This window comes from Triticum urartu, chromosome 6A (assembly GCF_056163025.1).
Source record: "Triticum urartu cultivar PI428250 chromosome 6A, HENAU_Tu73, whole genome shotgun sequence".
NCBI classification, from domain to species: Eukaryota; Viridiplantae; Streptophyta; class Magnoliopsida; order Poales; family Poaceae; genus Triticum; species Triticum urartu.
Window position 1 is genome coordinate 266,324,118 of NC_141878.1, and position 24,232 is coordinate 266,348,349.

The following is a 24,232-nucleotide window of genomic DNA, read 5'->3' on the forward strand; positions in this document are numbered from 1 at the left end:
GATCCGACCGTCCAAACTCCGGGAACCTTCCGATTAGTGCATCACTTTTCAGATCTGTTTTCTGCGCGAAAACGAATCCGACCCGAGTTCATCTTTTTTATGAACGGGATTTCGGACATCCCTTTTGAAGGAAGTTTTGTATGGCGTATTGTGTTTTGTTCCCAAACACATCCCACTAACTTTAAGATCTTTTGAATATGATCTTCAACATCATGCTGGTGTCAAACCAGTCCGGCAATATTACTCCACGGCTGCCGACCTACGCTAGACACGTCGTCACTTTAGCCGAGCTCAACTTCTTCGGATCATCATCTCGGCAAGCCGAACAAGAGTCCGACATCGCGAAGGATAAATCATCATCAACATCGCCGCCCCATGGATTACACGGAGCGGGCATACCGGCATCGCCGCACGGTCGCTTCATCAAGCCGGCATCGACCACGTCACGACCTGTATCGACAGGGCCGCACTATTGCTTCTTCAAGCTGGTGTCCATCATGCCGGCCTACTTCGACTCATCGGCTGACGTCGAGGCTTCGACATCTCGGCTGGACCGGGGGCTTCGCCATCTCTTCATCAACCTACTCCAGACTCTTCGGCGTCACTAGCCGACCAGCTCCGTCACGTTAGCCGGGCCGAGGGCTTTGCCTCGGCGAGTCAACCTTTACCAGCATTGCCATGCCATCATTTTATCGCCCATCAGGCAATGGGTGTGCGGAGGGAGTCCCAATTTTGGGAATCACCTTCCTTCGGATTGCTACAACAAATAAACCAGGTGCTATTAATCCCAATATTTTTTGCTTGTTTGGGTTCATTTTTCCCAAGGAATTATTACTCTGATTTGTCCATGATATGTACATAGGTCTATCAAATGGTGACCGCACTAATGACGGTCGCGTGGTGGTTCGATCAGTTTCCATACATAGTCCGGCGAACGCCGCATCCGGAGCTCGGACTGACCTGTGAATTCAGGCTTTGCCACGCCTTTACTACATCACGCCGACGCCCTGCATCGACATTGACTTCGGCGCCAGGCCATATTTCTTCTATTCCTCACTTTGCATAAATTATTTATTATGCAACATTTTTTTAATTATCATTATTACTATTATCTCCGGTTTGCACTATTTTTTGTGCATAGGAAAATGATCCGGGGACTTCGGCGTCACTCTGCCGGTCTGCATTGACCGTGCTATGTCACCACTTCGGCGTGTCGAGCTCTCCGCTCCGCCACCTCGGGACCAGCTTGGGGGATGGAACCTTGCCCCGCATCAAGCTCGAACCGCGTCATCAATACCGAACACATTAACCAGCTAAGTCGCTTTCATGCTCAAAGCTTTAATTTCTAACTTGCGTTCGGTTCGACCAAGCATTATACTTTTTTGGAAAAAAGTTGCTGTAAAAAATTTCCTTGTCCAAACTTTGTTTGTGACGCATAAATTCAAATACCTTCATTTGGGGGCTTCCTTCATGAAGCTTTTCCACTTGCATATGATTATACTTGTATGGCTTCGTTCCTTGTTCGTGTATTACGCCACAATATGCACCATATTGACTTAAGCGATTTGCAAGCTGGGTTACCTCGCTCCTGTGTTTACCCCTACTCCCGATTATTCGGCTAGGGAGTAAAGGGAGCACCTCTGCGATTGTCACGATCGGGTCGCCCGAGCCAGACCTCAGACTGGGTGAAGCCAAAAGCTAGCGCTCTTATAGTTTTCAATGATGGTCGGCACACAACGGAACTCATGAGTACAAAAAATCTATTGCACAAGTCTCATAATAACAATGAGCACCGAAGAAAGGTATCGGTGGGGGTACTATTTTCTTCGAAGATGCTTCTTACACTTCACGGTAATATAGCATAAGTTCCCTGAGCGCGCTTTGTCTGTTACAGCCTTATGGCCTGATTGCCTGGTTATCGGAAACACCGTCGATATTCTCGACCGATGGAGTACATAACACTTTTTGGTCCTTGACCGAAGAGGGAGAAGCTGACGGTCGGTTAAGACGCGTTTAAAGTTCGGTTGAACATAGATATGATATAAGTACTTCGGTACATGCAATCATTCTTCTACCCAAGTCACTTGGGGGCTCTTAAGTTTATTTGAGCCGCTTTCTAATAAGTGTTCTTCTTCTTAGTCGTTGCAAAGTTTTATTATTATTATTTATCACTCCTTTTTTTGACACGAGTGTGCGGTCACTAGCCAGGGAGCCTAATTTCTCTCTCAAAGCCGCTAGAGTTTAGTTTGCTAAACTGGCCTGATGAGAAGTACTCCGCCCTCGGGATAGGAGGTTGAAGCTGTAGGCTGACCCGCTCGAAGTCTTGAGATAGGATATATCATGTTAAAGCACGACAGAAGCACTTCTTTTTTCTAAGACCAACTTTCGGATTGGCACCAAACACTTGATATTGTTCAGACGTCATGTTTTTACTGACGTTTCTTGGTTTTCCAAGCTTTTTGGCACTTTTAAACTGTTTGTGCTTTTCCAGCATTAGTCTCGCAGTGCAACGCCGGACACCTTTAGGGATTCAGCAAAAACATTCTCATATAGTGCTATATATGCATTGGTTTCGAATTGTGTCTTCGGTCAATAGTTGGGTTGCCCGGCTCCTGCACTTGCTTCCTACGTTCCGTTTTGTTCGGCTAGGCGTGCAAAGGGAGAACCACTGCGATTGTGCTTCCAGCTCAAATGCTTAAGCACCTCAGTGGAGAAAGCCAAAAACTGACTTTCACAAATAAGCGTAAACTGGTCAGCGATCCGATGACTATGTTAAATGATGGGCCGTTCATAACATTGGCCGAAGTGTTTACGGCTTGACCTCGACTGTCGCCGAACACTACCGGGGGATATTAACTGGCCTCCCAAACTAAATCCTCGATATTATGCTCTTACATTAGAGTTGAGGCTGCATGATCATGCTTAGCATGACAACCCAAAGAAAGGAACCGATAGCGGGACTATTTTCTTTGGAAGACATTTTCTTATGTTAAATAGTAATATAACATATCTCTCTGTGTACCTTTGTTCATAAAACCGTATGGCCAGATTGCCTTGTTTGTCGTAAATCTTTGCCCTCATAAAGGCTTTATAAAGTAGGACAAACACTCCTCGGCTACTAGCCGAGGAGGTGGAAGCCGATGGTCGGTCAACAAAGTTTTGTACAATGCGGATCCAAGCATTAATGACGTAAAGCACTTGGATACATAGAGTCATTACACATAATTTGTGATTTTACTATGAATATCGATCCTTAATTCGGCCACCCGTGCCCGCATTAAGGCTCGGGGGCTACTAGGCTTCAGCCTTATTATTTACAAATATTAAAGGGGCACATCGATCCCCTAATCCGGTGTTGCCACCTGACCAGTGTCTCGGGGGCTACTGCATTGCCTGTTCAATGCAGAAAATTTTAAGTGCAATACAGTTGCCGAGGAGATTTTGATCCTCAGATTGGTCGGCCGCACCCAACCTGAGTCTTGAGGACTAAGCACGCCGCTTTTTGTGTCCCGAAGTATTCTGCCGAGCTAGGACTTGATCCTTAGGCCGATTTTGCAAATCAACCTGAGTCTCAGCGGATACTCGGATCAGCGGTCTTACGTCATCCTTCAGGTGCATCTCGGGTTTTAGACCGATACACACCTTGAGGGCTACTGGCCATATATCTCGGCAGAGAATAAATTGCAATAATAAAAAATATTGACAAAAAATCGGCCCACATTCGGGGTGGTGCACCACCTCGGAAGCAGTCCGGCATAAAGCTCGGGTGCTAGTGGCTGAGTCCATAGAGGGCATTTCCGGCATAAAGCCCGGCTAAACTCCTTCAACTTTTTTGAACCAAAGTGATATGACACCTCGGATATAGTCCGGCGTTGGAGCTGGGACACTGTCCGGCGTTGGAGCTCGGATATAGTCTGGTGTTGGAGCTCGGATACATAGTCCGGCGTTGGAGCTCGGATACATTCCGGCATTAGAGCTAGGAAGCGGTCCGGCATTGGTGCTCGGCTGCAAAAGATACCTCGAATGCAGTCCGGCATTGGAGCTCGGACACAAGAGGACGCTGCCGCCCAGGAACAATTTCAAACCCGAGGTGTGGCATAAAAATAACAAGGCATTGATAAAGGCCAGAAACTTAAAGGGGCTCCTCGGATACCCGACGTGTAAACTCGCCGAATGCATTTCGGCGATCCTCAAGATCGAAGATGAGAAGATTTGTTGAACCAGTTTTCAAGACCGTCAACCGAAGATTAAGAACAGTTCGGAAGAATCGAGGAGCATCCCTAACTTGAAGACCGGTTCAGGGGGCTACTGACGGTGTCCTGGACTATGGGGTACTCACCACGTCATCTCCAGATCTATTAGATTGGGCCGAGGACCCCCATGGCCGTATACTCATGGGCCAGTTCGGACAACTGCCGCATACAAGTAATATTCCACAAGACTTGGCGATCAAGACAAGGACTTCTCCCCACCGGCGTATTCGGCTAGGACTCTTGTTATCCTAGGCCTCTGGTGCATTATATAAACCGAGGCCAGGCTAGTCGATAGATCATATACATACAATCATACCATAGGCTAGCTTCTAGGGTTTAGCCTCTCCGATCTTGTGGTAGATCTACTCTTGTACTACCCATATCATCAATATTAATCAAGCAGGACGTAGGGTTTTACCTCCATCAAGAGGGCCCGAACCTGGGTAAAACATTGTGTCCCCTGCCTCCTGTTACCATCCACCTTAGACGCATAGTTCGGGACCCCCTACCCGAGATCCGCCGGTTTTGACACCAACACTGTCCATCCCTGAAAAGGGAATGGGCATCTCAGTATACCCTTTGACTTATGGGCCGAAATTATGTTCGAAAGTAAGAAGCTTACCTCAGTAGCCAGATTCACGCTGTCGAGACCGATATCTTCGGTCTTCTCCGGCCACGAGTTCTGGGCCTTAAAAAGCAGTTTCCGGATCTCTTCATGCGTTGTACCGAAGAAGCGCTGCAGGGTTTGGGGGGCATCTAGATTAAACTCCCACATGCGGAGAGGCCGGCGTTGGCATGGGAGGATCCATCGGAAGAGCATGACCTAAATCACATCAGTGAGACTGGTGTGCTTATTTATCATACTCTTGATGCGCTTTTGCAGCGTCATCACTTTGTCGGTCGACCCCCAGTCTAGACCCTTGTTGGTCCAAGACGTGAGCCGCATAGGGGGCCCAGATCTAAATTCAGGAGCGGCCGCCCATTGGTACCACGGGGTTCAGTGATGTAGAACCACTCCTGCTGCCACACCTTCACGGTCTCCATGAAGGCTCCTTTGGGCCAAGTGGTGTTGGGGAGTTTGCTCACCATGGCATCGCCGCAGTCGGCGTGCTACCCATCAACCACCTTCGGCTTCACGTTGAAAACTTTGAGCCATAGGCCGAAATGGGGTGGAATGCGGAGGAGCACCTCGCACACGACGATAAACGTCGAGATGTGGAGGAAGGAGTTTGGGGCTAGATCATGGAAATCTATCCTGTAATAGAACATGAGCTTCAACCTTTTGTCCGTGACAACCCTAGGCCGCGGAGAAAGTGAGGGATGAACAAAACCCTCTCACTGGGCTCTAGAGTGGGGATGACTTGCTCTTTGGCCGGGAGCCTGTGTGTGATTTCCATGGTCAAGTACTTCGCCTCCTGTAGTTCTTTAATGTCCTTCTCTGTGACGGAGGAGGCCATCCACTTGTCCTGTGAGCCGGATCCGGACATGGCTGGAAAGGTTGGGCGGTGGGAAAGATTGAAGCTTGGGCGCTGGAGCTCGAGGACAGGAAGGCTGAGGAAGGAAGAAGGTGTGGGCTAAAAAGATGGATCTTTATCCGTTTATATAGGCAGTGAATATCAAGCGCTCCCCACAAGCCTTAAAACTCGCCTGTTCCCAAGGGGTCGTGCGAATGGCATGGTTGGATTACCCAAACCCGTATTGATGAAAGTCCCGCAATAAGGGGACACGATCTCTGCTTTGACAAGATGTGTCAATGGAGGCTGCACCTCGAAACACGAAGCGGGAGGCCAAAAAACGGTTCGAAATAATAAAAAGGCCCGACGTGACGAAAAAGCCGTCAGTAAACATACCTTATTTTTTATTGTACCCTAGTGGTTGAGGGTTGCAACTGTTATACAGAGCCGGATACAGTTCTCTTGATCAAAAACTGCTTTGAAGTATGCGGAGAAGGAACCTGCCTTGCAATGCCGAAGACAATTTGCGAGCCGAACACATCGTCATTGAAGACTGGTTCAGGGGCTACTGAGGGAGTCATGGACTAAGGGGTCCTGAGAGTCTGGCCCGTGTGTTGTGAGCCGGACTAATGGGCCGAGAAGATACTAGGTAGAAGGCCTTCCCCCGTGTCCGGATGGGACTCTCCTTTGCGTGGATGGCAAGCTTAACATCCAGATGTTTAGTTTCCTTTCTCTGTAAACTGACTCTGTACAACCCTAGGTCCCTCCGGTGTCTATATAAACCGGAGGGTTTAGTCCATAGAGGCTATAAGAATTCATATAGGCTAGACATCTAGGGTTTAGCCATTACGATCTCGAGGTAGATCAACTCTTGTAACCCCTATACTCATCAAATACAATCAAGCAGGACGTAGGGTTTTACCTCCATTAAGAGGGCCGTCTTGTCTCCTGTTACCCTCGATCCTCAGACGCACAATTCGGGGCCTCCTACCCGAGATCGGCCGGTTTTGACACCAACATTCACCACAATGGCAGAAAGGTCATTACAGGGGTGATTAGACTAAAACAGAGCTATCATACCTAACTCTGCTGGTTAGGACAAAACATATTAAATGCGTTGCTAGGTGTCATGTGGAGTGGAAGCCCCGGCAGGGTCCTTCCATCGCTTGTTTAACCACCTCTTATTCACTTGACACCCCTCTAGGATGGGTGTCAATAAAGGTAATCTTCCCCCAACATGATGCCACATGCCCAATAGGATCCACCTAGCTGCCTGAGGGCTCGACACTGCACCGATTAGTGACTGGCGACTCGGTGAGGAGGAGCGGTGGCAACTGGCGGTGGCTTGCTGATACGTCTCCAACGTATCCACAATTTTTGATTATTCCATGCTATTATATTATCTCTTTTGGATGTTTAATGTGCTTTAATATACCTTTTTACATTATTTTTGGGACTAACCTACTAACCAAAGGCCCAGTGCAAATTGTTGTTTTTTGCCTATTTCAGTGTTTCGCGGAAAAGGAATATCAAACGGAATCCAAACGGAATGAAACCTTCGGGAGATTTATTTTTGGAACAAACGTGATCCAGGAGACTTGGAGTGGACGTCAAGAAAGAAGCAAGGAGGCCACGAAGCAGGAGGGCGCGCCCCCACCCTCGTGGGCCCCTCGCAGCTCCACCGACGTACTTCTTCCTCCTATATATGCCCATATACCCTGAAAACATCCAGGAGCACCATGAAACCCTATTTCCACCGCCGCAACCTTCTGTACCCATGAGATCCCATCTTGGGGCCTTTTCCGGCGCTCCGCCGGAGGGGGAATCGATCACGGAGGGCTTCTACATCAACACCATTGCCTCTCCGATGATGTGTGAGTAGTTTACCAAAGACCTTCGGGTCCATAGTTATTAGCTAGATGGCTTCTTCTCTCTCTTTGGATCTCAATACAAAGTTTTCCTCGATTCTCTTGGAGATCTATTCGATGTAATTCTTTTGTGGTGTGTTTGTCGAGATCCGATGAATTGTGGGTTTATGATCAAGATTATCTATGAACAACATTTGATTCTTCTCTGAAATCTTTTATCCATGATTTAATATCTTTGCAAGTCTCTTCGAATTATCAGTTTGGTTTGGCCTACTAGATTGATCTTTCTTGCAATGGGAGAAGTGCTTAGATTTGGGTTCAATCTTGCGGTGTCCTTTCCCAGTGACAACAGGGGCAGCAAGGCACGTATTTTATTGTTGCCATCGAGGATAAAAAGATGGGGGTTATATCATATTGCTTGAGTTTATCCCTCTACATCATGTCATCTTGCCTAATGTGTTACTCTGTTCATATGAACTTAATATTCTAGATGCATGCTAGACAACGGTCGATTTGTGGAGTAATAGTAGTAGATGCAGAATCGTTTCGATCTACTTGTCGCGGACGTGATGCATATATACATGATCATGCCTAGATATTCTTGTAATTATTCGCTTTTCTATCAATTGCTCGACAGTAATTTGTTCACCCACCGTAGAATTTGCTATCTTGAGAGAAACCACTAGTGAAACCTATGGCCCCCGGCTCTATTCTCTATTATATTATTCTCCTGTCAACAAGCTATTTCTATCATTGTTTATTTTGCAATCTTTACTTTCCAATCTATACAAAAATACCAAAAATATTTATCTTATTATCTCTATCAGATCTCACTTTCGTAAGTGACCATGAAGGGATTGACAACCCTTTATCGCGTTGGTTGCGAGGTTCTTGTTTGTTTGTGCAGGTACGATGGACTTGCGTGTAATCTCCTACTGGATTGATACCTTGGTTCTCAAAAACTGAGGGAAATACTTACGCTACTTTGTTGCATCACCATTTCCTCTTCAAGGGAAAACCAACGCATGCTCAAGAGGTAGCAAGAAGGATTTCTGGTTTCGTTGCCGGGGAGATCTACGCACAAGTCAAGACATACCAAGTACCCATCACAAACTCTTATCCCTCGCATTACATTATTTGCCATTTGCCTCTCGTTTTCCTCTCCCTCACTTCACCTTTGCCGTTTTATTCGCCCTTTTTTCGTCCACTTCTTCCCGTATGTATCTTTATTTGTGTTTCCATGTGTCTTCTATTTGCTTGCATCTTTGCTTGCTAAAAATCTATTGATATGGATCCACTTAAAGTGTTCTACTTGGATCATCTTCGATCCTTATGTGCTCGTGCTGAAACCCCAACTAGCCTACTTGATGGGTAATCTTTAGATGAGCATGCCCATTTTGTGCGTCACCGTTTGTCTGAAAAAGGGAGACTCTTGTGGGATCAAATAAACATATTGCTGTGTTATGCTTGGAATCTTTGTGAAATTTATGATTTTACTTGTTTCTCTAAGAACCCTAAAAAACATCTCCACTACCTATGTGAGTTTAATAATAATGAAATCTTATCTTCTTATGCAAAGGGTGTCTATAGTTACTACGATATCGAACAAATTGAAGAATTTGTTGCTTTTAAGGGTGCTTATGAAGTTGCTTCTTTGATTGAAACGTATGATATTACTCTCTACGAATCTGAAAATGTTGACATACTTAAATATTGCTATGAAAACTATGATCATAATGTCTATGTCAAAGAATTTATTGGAAGAATGACCACTGATTCGGAAGAAAATAATGATATGCATGAATCTATAGATAATTATGATTCCGGTGATTTGATTGAAATATCCCTTGATGAACATGATGCTTGCTATTCTTGTGGCCATGATGCCAATATTTATGAAGATGAATTTGCTATAGTTCCTTATGTTAAACATGAGATCGTTGTTATTGCACCCATACTTGATAGTTCCTTCGATGAAAAGCATGATTGCGATGATGTTATTATAATTTCTCTTAATGTCAATTGTGTCAATGATATGAAAAACCTCAAGCTTGGGGATGCTAGTTTTGCTATGACTACTATTTGTTGCAATGATCATGATTGGGGTGATTCTTCTTTTGATCTTGAAAATTTATTTAAGCCCCATGATGAATATGAGATTGATAAAAATGTTTGCAATAATATTGAAAGTGGGTTTGTAAGAGTGTTAACTTTAGATCCCACATATTTGGAGAATGTTCAATCTTATGAAGTTTTTGATAAAAGTGGGTTTGGAGAGGTCATGACTTTAGTTAATGTTAATCCCACTATTTTGGAAGAGTGTCAACTTTGCATGCATGTGGATCATTTTGAAAATATTTTATGTTATAGCTATTTTGTTGAATTTTCTTATGATCCTACATGTAATTATTATGATAGAGGAAACTATGGTTGTAGAAATTTTTATGTTACTAAATTACCTCTCGTTATGTTGAGATTGCTATTGTTTCTTTCCGCTTCCTTGCATATGCTTGTTTTTGCTTGCCTTGATAATTTGTTTGCCTATAAGATGCCTATGCATAGGAAGTATGTGAGACTTAGATGTGTTTGTCACATGTTTTATGATGCTCTCTTTATGCTTCAATTCTTGTCTTTCGTGTGAGCATCATTGAAATTATCAATGCCTAGCTAGGGACGTTAAACGATAGCGCTTGTTGGGAGGCAACCCAATTTTATTTTTCTTTCTTGTTTTTTGTTCCTGTTTAGTAATAAATAATTCATATAGATTCTGTTTAGATATGGTTTTATGTTTTTAATTAGTGTTTGTGCCAAGTAGAACCTTTGGGAAGACTTGGGGGAAGTCTTTGCGATCTTCCTGTAAAAAACAGAAACTTTAGCAATCACGAGATTTGCTGCCATTTTTTGATGGAGAGTGCGATTAGGTTGATTGTTTTTGCAGATGATTAATATACAAATTCGTCACGTCCACCAATTTATTTCAGAATTTTTGGGGTTACATAAGTATTCGAAACCTACAAATTACTACAGACTGTTCTGTATTTGATAGATTCTGTTTTTCGTGTGTTGTTTGCCTATTTTGATGAATCTATGGCTAGTATCGGGGGTATGAACCATAGAGAAGTTGGAATACAGTAGGTTTAACACCAATATAAATAAATAATGAGTTCATTAAAGTACCTTGAAGTGGTGGTTTGTTTTCTTATACTAACGGAGCTCATGAAATTTTCTGTTGAGTTTTGTGTTGTGAAGTTTTCAAGTTTTGGGTAAAGATTTGATGGATTTTGGAATAAGGAGTGGCAAGAGCCTAAGCTTGGGGATGCCCAACGCACCCCAAGGTAAAATTCAAGGACAACAAAAAGCCTAAGCTTGGGGATGCCCTGGAAAGCATCCCCTCTTTCGTCTTCGTCTATCGGTAACTTTACTTGAGGCTATATTTTTATTCACCACATGATATGTGTTTTGCTTGGAGCGTCTTGTATGATTTGGGCCTTTGCTTTTTAGTTTACCACAATCATCCTTGCTGTACGCACCTTTTGGGAGAGACACACATGAATCAGAATTTATTAGAATACTCTATGTGCTTCACTCATATCTTTTGAGCTATATAATTCTGCTCTAGTCCTTCGCTTATATCTTTTTAGAGAATGGTGGTGGTTTTATTTTATAGAAATTATTGATCTATCATGATTCACTTATATCATTTTGAGAGTCTTATAGAACAGCATGCTAATTTGCTTTGGCTATAAAATTAGTCCTAATATGATAGGCATCCAAGATGAGTATAATAAAAACTATCATAAAAAGTGCATTGAATACTATGAGAAGTTTGATACTTGATGATTGTTTTGAGATATGAAGATGGTGATATTAGAGTCATGCTAGTTGAGTAGTTGTGAATTTGAGAAATACTTGTTCTAAAGTTTGTGATTCCTGTAGCATGCATGTGTGGTGAACTCGTCCATGTCGGAGCATGATTTATTTATTAATTGTCTTCCTTATGAGTGGTCATCGGGGACGAGCGATGGTCTTTTCCTACCAATCTATCCCCCTAGGAGCATGCGTGTAGTACTTTGTTTCGATAACTAATAGATTTGTGCAATAAGTATGTGAGTTCTTTATGACTAATGTTGAGTCCATGGATTATACGCACTCTCACCCTTCCACCATTGCTAGCCTCTCTAGTACCGCGCAACTTTCACCGGTACCATACACCCACCATATACCTTCCTCAAAACAGCCACCATACCTACCTATTATGGCATTTCCATAGCCATTCCGAGATATATTGCCATGCAACTTTCCACCGTTCCGTTTGTTATGACACGCTTCGTCATTGTCATATTGCTTTGCATGATCATGTAGTTGACATCGTATTTGTGGCAAAGCCACCTCTATAATTCTTTCATACACGTCACTCTTGATTCATTGCATATCCCGGTACACCACCGGAGGCATTCACATAGAGTCATATCTTGTTCTAAGTATTGAGTTGTAATTTTTGAGTTGTAAGTAAATAAAAGTGTGATGATCATCATTATTAGAGCATTGTCCCATGTGAGGAAAGATGATGGAGACTATGATTCCCCCACAAGTCGGGATGAGACTCCGGACGAAAAGAAAAATAAATAAAAAAAGAGGCCATAAAAAAAGAGAAAAAGGCCCAACTAAAAAAATAATGAGATAAAGAGAGAGAAGGGACAATGTTACTATCCTTTTACCACACTTGTGCTTCAATGTAGGACCATGATCTTCATGATAGAGAGTCTTCTATGTTGTCACTTTCATATACTAGTGGGAATTTTACATTATAGAACTTGGCTTGTATATTCCAATGACGGGCTTCCTCAAAATGCCCTAGGTATTCGTGAGCAAGCGAGTTGGATGCACACCCACTTCGTTTCTTTTTTTGAGCGTTCATACACTTATAGCTCAAGTGCATCTGTTGCATGGCAATCCCCACTCACTCTCATTGATATCTATTGATGGGCATCTCCATAGCCCGTTGATGCGCCTAGTTGATGTGAGCCTATCTTCTCCTTTTTGTCTTCTCCACAACCACCATTCTATTCCACCTATAGTGCTATGTCCATGGCTCACGCTCATGTATTGTGTGAAGATTGAAAACGTTTGAGAACATCAAAAGTATGAAACAATTGCTTGGCTTGTCATCGGGGTAGTGCATGATTAAATACTTTGTGTGATGAAGATAGAGCATAGCCATACTATATGCTTTTGTAGGGATAACTTTCTTTGGCCATGTTATTTTGAGAAGACATAATTATTTTTTAGTATGCTTGAAGTATTATTATTTTTATGTCAATATTAAACTTTTGTCTTGAATCTTTCGGATCTGAACATTCATGCCACAATAAAGAAAATTACATTGAGAATTATGCTAGGTAGCATTCCACATCAAAAATTCTGTTTTTATCATTTACCTACTCGAGGACAAGCAGGAATTAAGCTTGGGGATGCTTGATACGTCTCCAACGTATCTATAATTTTTTATTGTTCCATGCTATTATATTATCTGTTTTCGATGTTTAATGGGCTTTAATATACCATTTTATATTATTTTTGGGACTAACCTACTAACCAAAGGCCCAGTGCAAATTGCTGTTTTTGTTGCCTATTTCGGTGTTTCACAGAAAAGGAATACCAAAAGGAATCCAAACGGAATGAAACCTTCGGGAGAGTTATTTTTGGAACAAACATGATCCAGGAGACTTGGAGTGGACGTCAAGAAAGAAGCAAGGAGGCCACGAGGCAGGAGGGCGCGCCTAGGGGGGCAGGCGCGCCCCCACCCTCGTGGGGCCCTCGCAGCTCCACCGACATGCTTATTCCTCCTATATATACCCATATACCCTGAAAACATCCAGGAGCGCCACGAAACCCTATTTCCACCACCGCAACCTTCTGTACACGTGAGATCCCATCTTGGGGCCTTTTCAGGCGCTCCGCCGGAGGGGGAATCAATTACGGAGGGCTTCTACATTAACACCATAGCCTCTCCGATGATGTGTGAGTAGTTTACCAAAGACCTTCGGGTCCATAGTTATTAGCTAGATGGCTTCTTCTCTCTCTTTGGATCTCAATACAAAGTTCTCCTCAATTCTCTTGGAGATCTATTCGATGTAATTCCTTTTGCGGTGTGTTTGTCGAGATCCGATGAATTGTGGGTTTATTATCAAGATTATCTATGAACAATATTCGATTGTTCTCTGAAATCTTTTATGCATGATTTAATATCTTTGCAAGTCTCTTCGAATTATCAGTTTGGTTTGGCCTACTAGATTGATCTTTCTTGAAATGGGAGAAGTGCTTAGCTTTGGGTTCAATCTTGTTGTGTCCTTTCCCAGTGACAGTAGGGGCAGCAAGGCATGTATTGTATTGTTGCCATCGAGGATAAAAAGATGGGGTTTATATCATATTGCTTGAGTTTATCCTTCTACATCATGTCATCTTGCCTAATGCGTTACTCTGTTCTTATGAACTTAATACTCTAGATGCATGCTGGATAGCGCTTGATGTGTGGAGTAATAGTAGTAGATGCAGAATCATTTCGGTCTACTTGTCGCAGATGTGGTGCCTATATACATTGTCATGCCTAGATATTCTCATAATTATTCGCTTTTCTATCAATTGCTTGATATTAATTTGTTCACCCACCGTAGAATTTGCTATATTGAGAGAAGCCACTAGTGAAACCTATGGCCCCCGGGTCTATTCTCTATTATATTATTCTCTCGTCAACAAGCTATTTCTATCATTGTTTATTTTGCAATCTTTACTTTCCAATGTATACAAAAATACCAAAAATATTTATCTTATTATCTCTATCAGATCTCACTTTCGTAAGTTGCCGTGAAGGGATTGACAACCCCTTTATCGCGTTGGTTGCGAGGTTCTTTTTTGTTTGTGCAGGTACGAGGGACTGGCGTGTAATCTCCTACTGGATTGATACCTTGGTTCTCTAAAATTGAGGGAAATACTTACGCTACTTTGCTGCATCACCCTTTCCTCTTCAAGGGAAAACCAATGCATGCTCAAGAGGTAGCACTTGCCGGTACAGAGCTTGCTGGGCCTTCGTCTCGAGGCCTTGCCTTGGCTTTGACGGCCCCGGAGACCTTGCCGGCGCGGCTTGGTCTCGGTCCCAGCTGTAGTTTTGACCCTGCCGACCTTGCCTAGCTGGCAAGGGAGACTTCCCTGGTTTGGTTGATGTGTTAAGTATTGTCTTGCTTTGGAGCTCGGGATGCCTGGCAAGACCTGGCTACCCCGGCGGCTAGGCTGGTTTGTGCACAAGTCAGGGGGAAACAAATGCCTCGGTTTGTGTGCACCGACAATGTAACGAAGAACAGAGACTTAGACCCTTACCGGGTCGGGTCACTACATTCCTATCTTGTGTTCATTGTGTTCTTCGGGAATTTCGCTCCAAATCGTGAAAGATCGGCCTTTAGAGTTCCACCCTACACCGAAAGCCTTTGGAGTAGCTTGGTGAGAGTGGTGGCACAAAATTTATGCAACTGTTAGAGAGATTCAATAATGTTGGAAGAGATTCACAAATTCGCAAGTGTAACAAGTAGACCAAAGCAATATGGGCCACACGAAAACATACACACGAATAGATAAATGGGGCCTTGCAACCAAGGAATGAGCTCAAAATGTGGAATCTACGGAAAATGCTCTTGTTGCACAACTCTAGGGAGACGCTAGCATGATTGCTCAATAGGCGGATACAACACTTGTGCACAACCTATAAGAGACGAACCGTAACGACTTTCTATACCAGGTGTGCTATGTATGTATGGCTCTCGGTGACTCTCTGACGATGATCCAAGATGATCGAATATGACAATTTGATATGCAATGTGTGGCGATGTTATGGCTATTGCTTACAATCTCTTTGTTGTCTCTTTGCTTAAAAGCTTTTCTTTTGTTTTGATAGTTTCCATTGGCCATTTATGCGAAATTTTCGAGCCAAGGTAGCAATGATGTATATGCGGGAACAACTGATAACACAAGAGATGATACAATGATATATGCATGCAATGGAAGGTGCGGATCGAATATCACTAAAGTGCACAAGTAACCTTGCCCGACAATACTTAAATGGCTAGTCTTGATAGGAAAGTGATGCAAAAATGGGCACAGGGTTAACAATGCAATGGCAAGGGAGAGTATACGAAGGTGTCGTCAAGGTTACCGCCCTTGCTTGATGTTGATGGTGTCATTAAGGTAAATTGGTTGTTATCGATGATGAATTCGTGCTGAAGATGAGCGGAGGTGATGCCAGCATTGAACCGTCCCTAAGTAGCTGAAACATGTTAGGAAACAGAAACCGCAACTCAAATTCTCAAAACAAACGTGTGAAAATTAGAGGTGGTAGCGGATAAGTGTTGGTGGTTGTGGAAAATTGTGGTGGTATGTGGAAGTATTAGTGGAAACCTAGTCAAAATTGGCGAATATTATGAAAAAATGGAGGTGGCGATGGCATATGCCAGGCGCCGGATGTCCGGGCGTCGGGCCAGATGTCCGTGGGTATGGGCCGGATATCCGGGTCCTCTGATCCGTCGACGAACTTGATGAACTAGGTGGGAAAAAGAAAAATCAGGGCAAAATTCATGTAATTCCGTGGATGGAAATTGGGGAAAAGTGTAGGGAAGCTAGGTCCACTAGTAACACAACAAATCCATGGATCAAATCCAACAAAACATCATGACACCAACAAATCACAAAAAAATTGGTAGGGCTATTTTGTGAGGATTTTCGAAATTGGGACAAGACAAAGAAAAATTAGGCTAGAAAGTGGGGGTAGGGACTCCAAATTCATGATCAACCATGGCTCGTGATACCAAGATGATGTAGGATGGAACCCTAGGGTGATATTTCACGATTTGCAGGGGAATTGCCGAAGAACACGATGAACACAAGAGAGGGAAAACACTCAAATCAACGAGAACCAATCACACATGTGGTAAATCCACATACACAAAGGGGAAACACAAGATCCAAAACCAACAAGGGAGGATACACGGTCGCTAATTCATCCCAATCCATGAGGAAAGAGGTCTTGAATCCACTAGGGGGGTCTTCCCTTAATAGGGGTCTCGAATCCACTTGGGGGATCTTCTCCTTTAGGAGTTCTCGGCCTCCAAAGGAGTGGGGGGTACACTACTAGAAAAAGGCCTGTTAGTGGCGCACCCATTTTTGCCATTGATGGTGCACTATAGGTGCGCCACTATTACCACGCCACTAGTAACAAATAGTAGTGGCGCACATTTGGTGCGCCATTACTATCACAGATAGTAATGGCGCACCTATAGTGCGCCAGTACTATGCCTAGAAGTGCGCCATTACTATCTGACTTAGTAATGGCACACCACATAGAAGTGCGCCATTACTAACAATTTTTTTCAAATTGTTTTTTAGAATTTTTTTTCAATTTTTATTCATTTTTTTCTTAATCTCGGGTCACTATGGCTTAATCTCAGGTCAATATGCTTAATCTCAAGTCAAATCGCACTAAGTGGTAAAACTTCCCGGAAGGTCACCCATCCTCACACTACTCCAGCCCGAGCATGCTTAACTTCGTAGTTCTATCCAACCCTAGCACCACCTCACTTAACAGGCACTTGTTGCTATATCTATCATATCAATCCTATTAAACCTTGTTGATGTCTAGGACTTTGTTCATGTTCATGAGTGTGATGAAGTTTTGAAAAAATATTTCAAACTTCCCGGTCATATTACGTATCATATTTTGAAAAAAAATCCAAAAAAAATTCGATACCAATTTTTTTTCTATTACTAGTGGCGCACCTAGCAAATGGTGCGCCATTACTAAGTTTGAAACTTTTTCCATTTCCCCCCTCTAGATCTTAAAAGCCTCGTATCTTTCGTTCTGTTAGGTTTTTGGGGATTCTGAAAATCTTCAATGGGGTTGCCCTCGTTGAATTCGGATGTAACTTCTCGAGTAGATGATTTTTCATATAAAAAACTTTTTAATCCAAGTTCGTATGCAAAAGTTATGCCCATTTTACTAAATTCCAGAGAGATTTTGCAAATAAAGTCGAAATTCATATTTGTAAATTTTCCCAACAACTAGACCACATATCACGTGGGAAACTTATTTTTTTTATTTTTTTGACATTTCCATCATTTTTTATTTTTTTTAACTGAAAAGGCGGTCCACACGGGGGGGGGGGGGGTACATTTGGTCAAAGTTAGTAATGGCGCACTTTGTGTAGGTGCGCCATTACTAAGTTTGACATAGTAATGGTGCACCTATGCAAAGTGCGTCATTACTAAGTTTGAGCAAGGTTTGACCCAGTCATACACATAGTAATGGCGCACTTTGTACAGGTGCGTCATTACTATGTCAACTAGTAATGGCGCACTATCCCCTGGTGCGCCACTGCTAACATTTTTTTAAAACTATTAATGGCGCACCACACACCAGGTGCGCCATTAGTAATATGTCAATAATGGCGTACCTGTATATAGCAGTGGCGCACCAGATACATGTACGCCATTAATGTCCATATTAGCTATAGCCGTTTTCCTAGTAGTGGTAAGTGCATTAGCAAAGCTCTGATGAGCTATCACATTGCTCGTCACACCCTAGCTAGTTCATGCATTAGAGTGCTTGCATCATGTTTAACTTTATCAGAAACTTGGAAATGGGGATGACAGAACCCCCAGCACCCCCTGAAACCAACTAGGGTGTACTAAAAATATTTCCAATGAACCTGAAATGCCCTTCTAAAATGTTCATCATCTTTGCCTTGGTCCTAAACCTTTGACAAGAATGATGCACAATTTTCTAGGTCATCCTAAGGTCACTAGATTAAATCATTAGTTATTTGAATTTGGGCATTTAAATGCTAGTAAATATTTAAATGCTCAAATAATCCTAAACTGAAATGTTCCATGTTGGATTTATTCCAAACAGTGGCCATGAGCAGTTTCGTGATTTTAGAAACTGCCTAGGTCATCCTAAGTCTGAAGTATATCTTCACCCAACCGGATTTGAATCTCAGACAAAGACGTTGGGTCGAGTTGATTTCAGATTACGACTTAGGAATAACTTACACCCCGGGGAAAAGCCAATGTTATGGCTGATGCACTAAGTCGTAAATCCTATTATAACAACCTGATCTTACAACAAGGTCAACCATTTCTCCATGAGGAATTTCGGAAGCTTAACCTTCACATTGTTCCTCAAGGATTCCTATCTACCTTGGTGGCGAAACCTACCCTTACGGGTCAGATCATCAAAGCATAGAAGGTTGACCCGGAAATTTCCTGTATCAAGAGAAACATCAAGAAAGGAGTCACGAATTGTTTCTCCATTGATGATCAAGGTGTCGTGTTCTTTGGAAACCGCTTAGTGGTTCCCAAGGCACGAAGCCTGAGGCGGCTGATCCTTAAGGAATCTTATGAATCCCCTCTCACCATTCATCCCGGTAGTACTAAAATGTATCAAGACCTATGCCAGAGGTTTTGGTGGACTAGGATGAAGAGAGAAATCGCTCAATATATTGCAAATTGCGATGTCTGTCATCGTGTTAAAGTAGAGCATCAACGGCCTGCTGGCACCCTTCAACCTTTAGCTATTCCTGAATGTATCACCCTTCAATCTTATGAATCCCCTCTCACCATTCATCCCGGTAGTACTAAAATGTATCAAGACCTACGCCAGAGGTTTTGGTGGACTAGGATGAAGAGAGAAATCGCTCAATATATTGCAAATTGCGATATCTGTCGTCGTGTTAAAGTAGAGCATCAACGGCCTGCTGGCACCCTTCAACCTTTAGCTATTCCTGAATGGAAATGGGATGAAATCGGTATGGACTTCATCACCGGGTTTCCCAGGACCAAGAAAGGGAATAATGCTATTTTCGTTGTCATCGGTCGTCTTTCCAAAGTAGCCCATTTCCTACCTGTTCGTGAGAGTATAACCGCTAGCCAGCTAGCTGACTTGTACATCTCCCGAATAGTGTCTTTTCGTGGTGTTCCATTGGATATTAACTCAGACCGTGGAAGTCTCTTCACCTCTTGATTTTGGGAAAGTTTCCAAAATGCTATGGGGACTCGTCTCTCCTTTAGCACCGCCTTCCACCCTCAATCAAGTGGTCAATTAGAGCGCCTCAATCAAATTCTGGAAGATATGCTCCGAGCTTCTATTATCTCATTCGGAATGGATTGGGAGAAATGCCTTCCATTTGCTGAATTTGCTTATAACAATAGCTATCAATCTAGCTTGGGCAAAGCTCCTTTTGAAGTTCTCTATGGACGAAGGTGTCGAACGCCTCTTAACTAGTCAGAAACTGGGGAAAGACAATTCTTTGGCCCGAACATGATCCAGTAAGCAGAAGAGCAAGTTCGCATTGTTCGTGAAAAGTTGAAAACAGCCCAATCCCGTCAAAAGAGCCAATATGATCGTAAACATAAGGCCATGACTTTTGAAGTCGACGAGAAGCTTACCTTCGGGTTACTCCTCTCAAGAGAACCCATCGATTCGGTATCAAAGGCAAATTGGCTCCTCGTTACATTGGTCCCTTTCGCATTCTTGCCAAACGAGGGGAAGTTGCCTACCAATTGGAACTACCTCCGCATCTTTCCAGAGTTCATGCTGTCTTCCAAATTTCTCAACTCAGGTGTTGCTTCTCGGATTTTATCCGTGGAGTGGACCACGAAATGCTTGATCTCCAAGATAATCTCACATACCGGGAATATCCCGTTCGTATCCTTGATCAAGCCGAGCGTACCACTCGACGCCATAACATCAAGTTTCTCAAGGTTCAATGGTCACACCATTCCGAGAAAGAAGCCACTTAGGAAAGGGAGGATCGTCTTTGACTTGAATACCCCACCTTCTTCCCGACGGACCCTAAATCTCGGGACGAGCTTCTTTTGAGTGGGGGTGAGTTGTCACACCCTAGATAGTTCATGCATTAGAGTGCTTGCATCATGTTTAACTTTATCATAAACTTGGAAATGGGGATGACAGAACCCCCAGCACCCCCTGAAACCAACTAGGGTTTAGTAAAAATATTTTCAATGAACCTGAAATGCCCTTCTAAACTGTTCATCATCTTTGCCTTGGTCCTAAACCTCTGACAAAAATGATGCACAATTTTCTAGGTCATCCTAAGGTCACTAGATTAAATAATTACCTATTTGAATTTGGGCATTTAAATGCTAGTAAATATTTTAAACGCTCAAATAATCCTAAACTGAAATGTTCCATGTTGGATTTATTCCAAACAGTGGCCATGAGCAGTTTGGTGATTTTTAAAAATGCCTAGGTATTTTTAGAAATGCCACAAACTTGCAGAAACAAAACAAAACAGAAAATAAAAGAAAGGGACTTACCTGGCCGCAACCTACCTGGCAGGCCCACCTGGCGGCCAAGCACTGTGCTGGCCCGTGCCAGCCAGCTGCTTCTTCCCCGCCAGGCAGGCAAGCAGGAGGTGGCGCCGGCCGCGAGAGCTCGCCACCACGCCAGCTGCATGCCACTTTGCCTCTGGACGCTCTAGTCGTACTCCACGTCGCCTCCTCGACCGCCTGGACACGCCCACTCTCCCCCTCCTCCTCTCTCTCGCTCTCACCCACCATGGCCGACGCTGCCGCGCTCGCGCTGACGTGAAAACCGCAGCCACCGTCGCCTCCTCGCCATCTCGCCGTGTCCAGAAGCTCCGCCACCATCCTCTCCGTTGAGCAGACCGAGCCCCGAGCGCTCGTTCGCCCCGAAGCCACCGCACGGACCTCGTTTTCACCGCCCGTCGCCAAAGATCCCCTTCGCCGACACCGCTGCACCACCTCGTCCGCGACCATGCTGCCTAGCTAATCGTGTTTCCCGTGAGCTCCTGCCTCTCCCCATCCTCTTCGTTCGCTCTGTCGTGCACCACAGCGACTGCACTGAGCTCGCCCGCACCCGTCGCCACCTCTGCACGTCGCCGTCATGGCCACAGCCACGTTGGCTCGAAACCGAGCACGCCACCGCACTCACCGCATCCCCAGGTGCCCGTAGCACCACTCCACGGACCTCGCCGTGCCTCCTAGCGATGAGTTCGACCTCGTCCGAGCTCCGGCCGTCGCCAAACTCGTCGCCGACATCATTTCCGGCGACCCCGAGCCCAACCACTAGCACCACCCGACGCGGCTCACTCCCAGCTACATGTAGATGCCCTCCGCCGTCCATTTGGTCGCCGGAGGAGGAATCTCGCACTGCTCTGCCGCGTCTGGCCTCTCCGGCATCATGTCGCAGGTGGGTTTGACCCATTTGACCATGTGGGACCGCCTTGCTAATTAACCTAGGATTAGGACTAACTAAAATTTAGTCTAATGACACTGACACGTGGGACCGATTGGTTAGGTTTGACCCGGACCGTCCCCGTTGACTGCTGACGTCACCCTGACGTAATGCTGACGTAGTAAATCATTTACTGGATTTATTCTTATACAGGAAATTCCAGAAAATGTTATAAACTTCAAAAATTCATAGAAATTAATCTGTAACTCCAAATGCAAAGATTTATATATGAAAATTGATCAGAAATATCCAATCTTTCCATCTGTAATGGTTTCATGCATGTCGGAACACTTTACCCTTGTTGTTTAATTGAAACAAGCTAATGCATTAATAAGACTTCATATCATGGGCTTTCATTTGAATCTTTGATTCAAATGGACTCAAACCAACCTGTTTTAGAATGCATTAGCCAAAACACACCCCTATTGCCATGTCATAGCATGCATCATATTGTTGCATATTGCCATGTGATGATTGTGTTCCGATGTGTTTTTCGTGGTAGGTTCTACCTCCGAGGATACCCACGAATATCCGACTGAAGGGCAATATCCTACTACCACTCCATCAGGCAAGCAACCCCATTGATCATATCGATACAACTCCATGTTCTTGCTCCTGCTCTCATCTACTGCATTTAAGACAACAACGTTTCAAACTGCTATGTGCTGTGGTAGTTGAACCCATTCCTCTGCATGACCTGTCATTGCCACAGTAACTAGATGAAACCCACTAGCATGTGTAGGAGTTGATTGAGCCATGTCTGTGTTTCCTACCTTGCTATGCTTAGAGTCGTGTCAGGTCTAGTTGTAACATCCCAAATTTTTAATTTGGAATGTTATACATTAGAGCATCATGCATATCATATTTTACTTTGCATTTTGGTTGATCCTAGAAATTCTACGCAACTCAATGACCCACGGGGAGAGTTGGGGATTTCTTTATTTTCATATTTGAGTTCTCTCAAATTTTGAGAATAGGATCATTTGATTTTATTTATTTTATCATCAATTATTTCTACTACAAAAATATGAGAGAGGGAATAAAATGACTTTCCCAAAATAAAGAAATATTGAGGATTTAATAATAAAATCAAATAAGATTTTATTTTGGAGTTTTTCGGTGTTTTATTTGAATTTAGGAAAAAAAGTGCGTTTTTCAAAATTGCATTTAGGGCCCAAATAAATGTTCACCTTGTGTGGCTTGATTTTAGAAGCCCGTGAAAATTTATTTCAGAATTTTTGGAGTCCGTTTAGTATTTCTTTTTATTTTTCTTCCGAGCGGAATAATTAAAAAAACGAACCGACTTCGGGCCGTACCCGAGCGGGACACCGCCCGGGGGCAGCCTTTAAATAGCGCCGCCCCGAGCCGCCCCAGCCCAACAGCCCCGCCTCGATCCATGCGCGCCGCCGGAGTCGCCGCCGCCGACGATCCCGCCGCCCGAGGTTCGTCGCGCCTCGATTTCTGTGCTGAAAAAAAATTGGCATTCGTCGTTTTTTTTTTCTTGGATTAAATCTACGATTTTTCTGATCACGATTCCTGATCCGATTTTCGTTTTAGTTTAACTTTTCGCTTGTTTATAGGAATCAGGCGATTCAAGCGCCTAGGGATTCGTCTCGAAACCCTCTACCCGTTTAACCAACTTAAACAAGATTTTGATACTGTAAAATTTTCCCTAGATCCAGATTACTAGAACGAAGTTGTTTTCTTTTGCCGTTTGTCTTTCGTTGCTTCGTTCGATTTGATTCTTTTTGGCAACCGGAGTTCTTAAGTTGAACCTTCAGGTTAGATCTCTTATTTGAGTTTTACCTGTGCATTAGATGAGTACTTATTGTATGCTTGTTTGTTTGTCTGTGATAGAATACCTGGAGTGCGCCGCCTGTTACTTCGAATCGTTAGGTTTTGCGGATCATCAGCAAGGCAAGTAACACTTTGATCATACCTTTTCTACTACCCAGTTTTATTGCATTAGATCAATCCTCACACATTGCATGATTAGGATCTAATTAAATTGTGGGATGGGAAGTAGATGAGGTAGTACCTATTACCTGTTTATTATCAAAACTTTGGGAGTTACTTCTACGTTTGCTTATTATGCCAAGCTATGCTAGTAGACGTGGATTGGGTGAGTGAAATCCATGACAGATGTGAGATTGTTAATTAATGGTTTATCTAAGGTGGCAACTTAAACACACATCTGGGTGGATTGAGGCACCTGGGTATTCCAGGACTTGCCTGTTTTCTTTTGGACCGCCACCCAGGCTCAAAGGGATCATGAGACTATTCATACTAGAAACTTTCGTGTGCAGCCACAAGCTATTATGGGCTCTAGCATAGTTGACT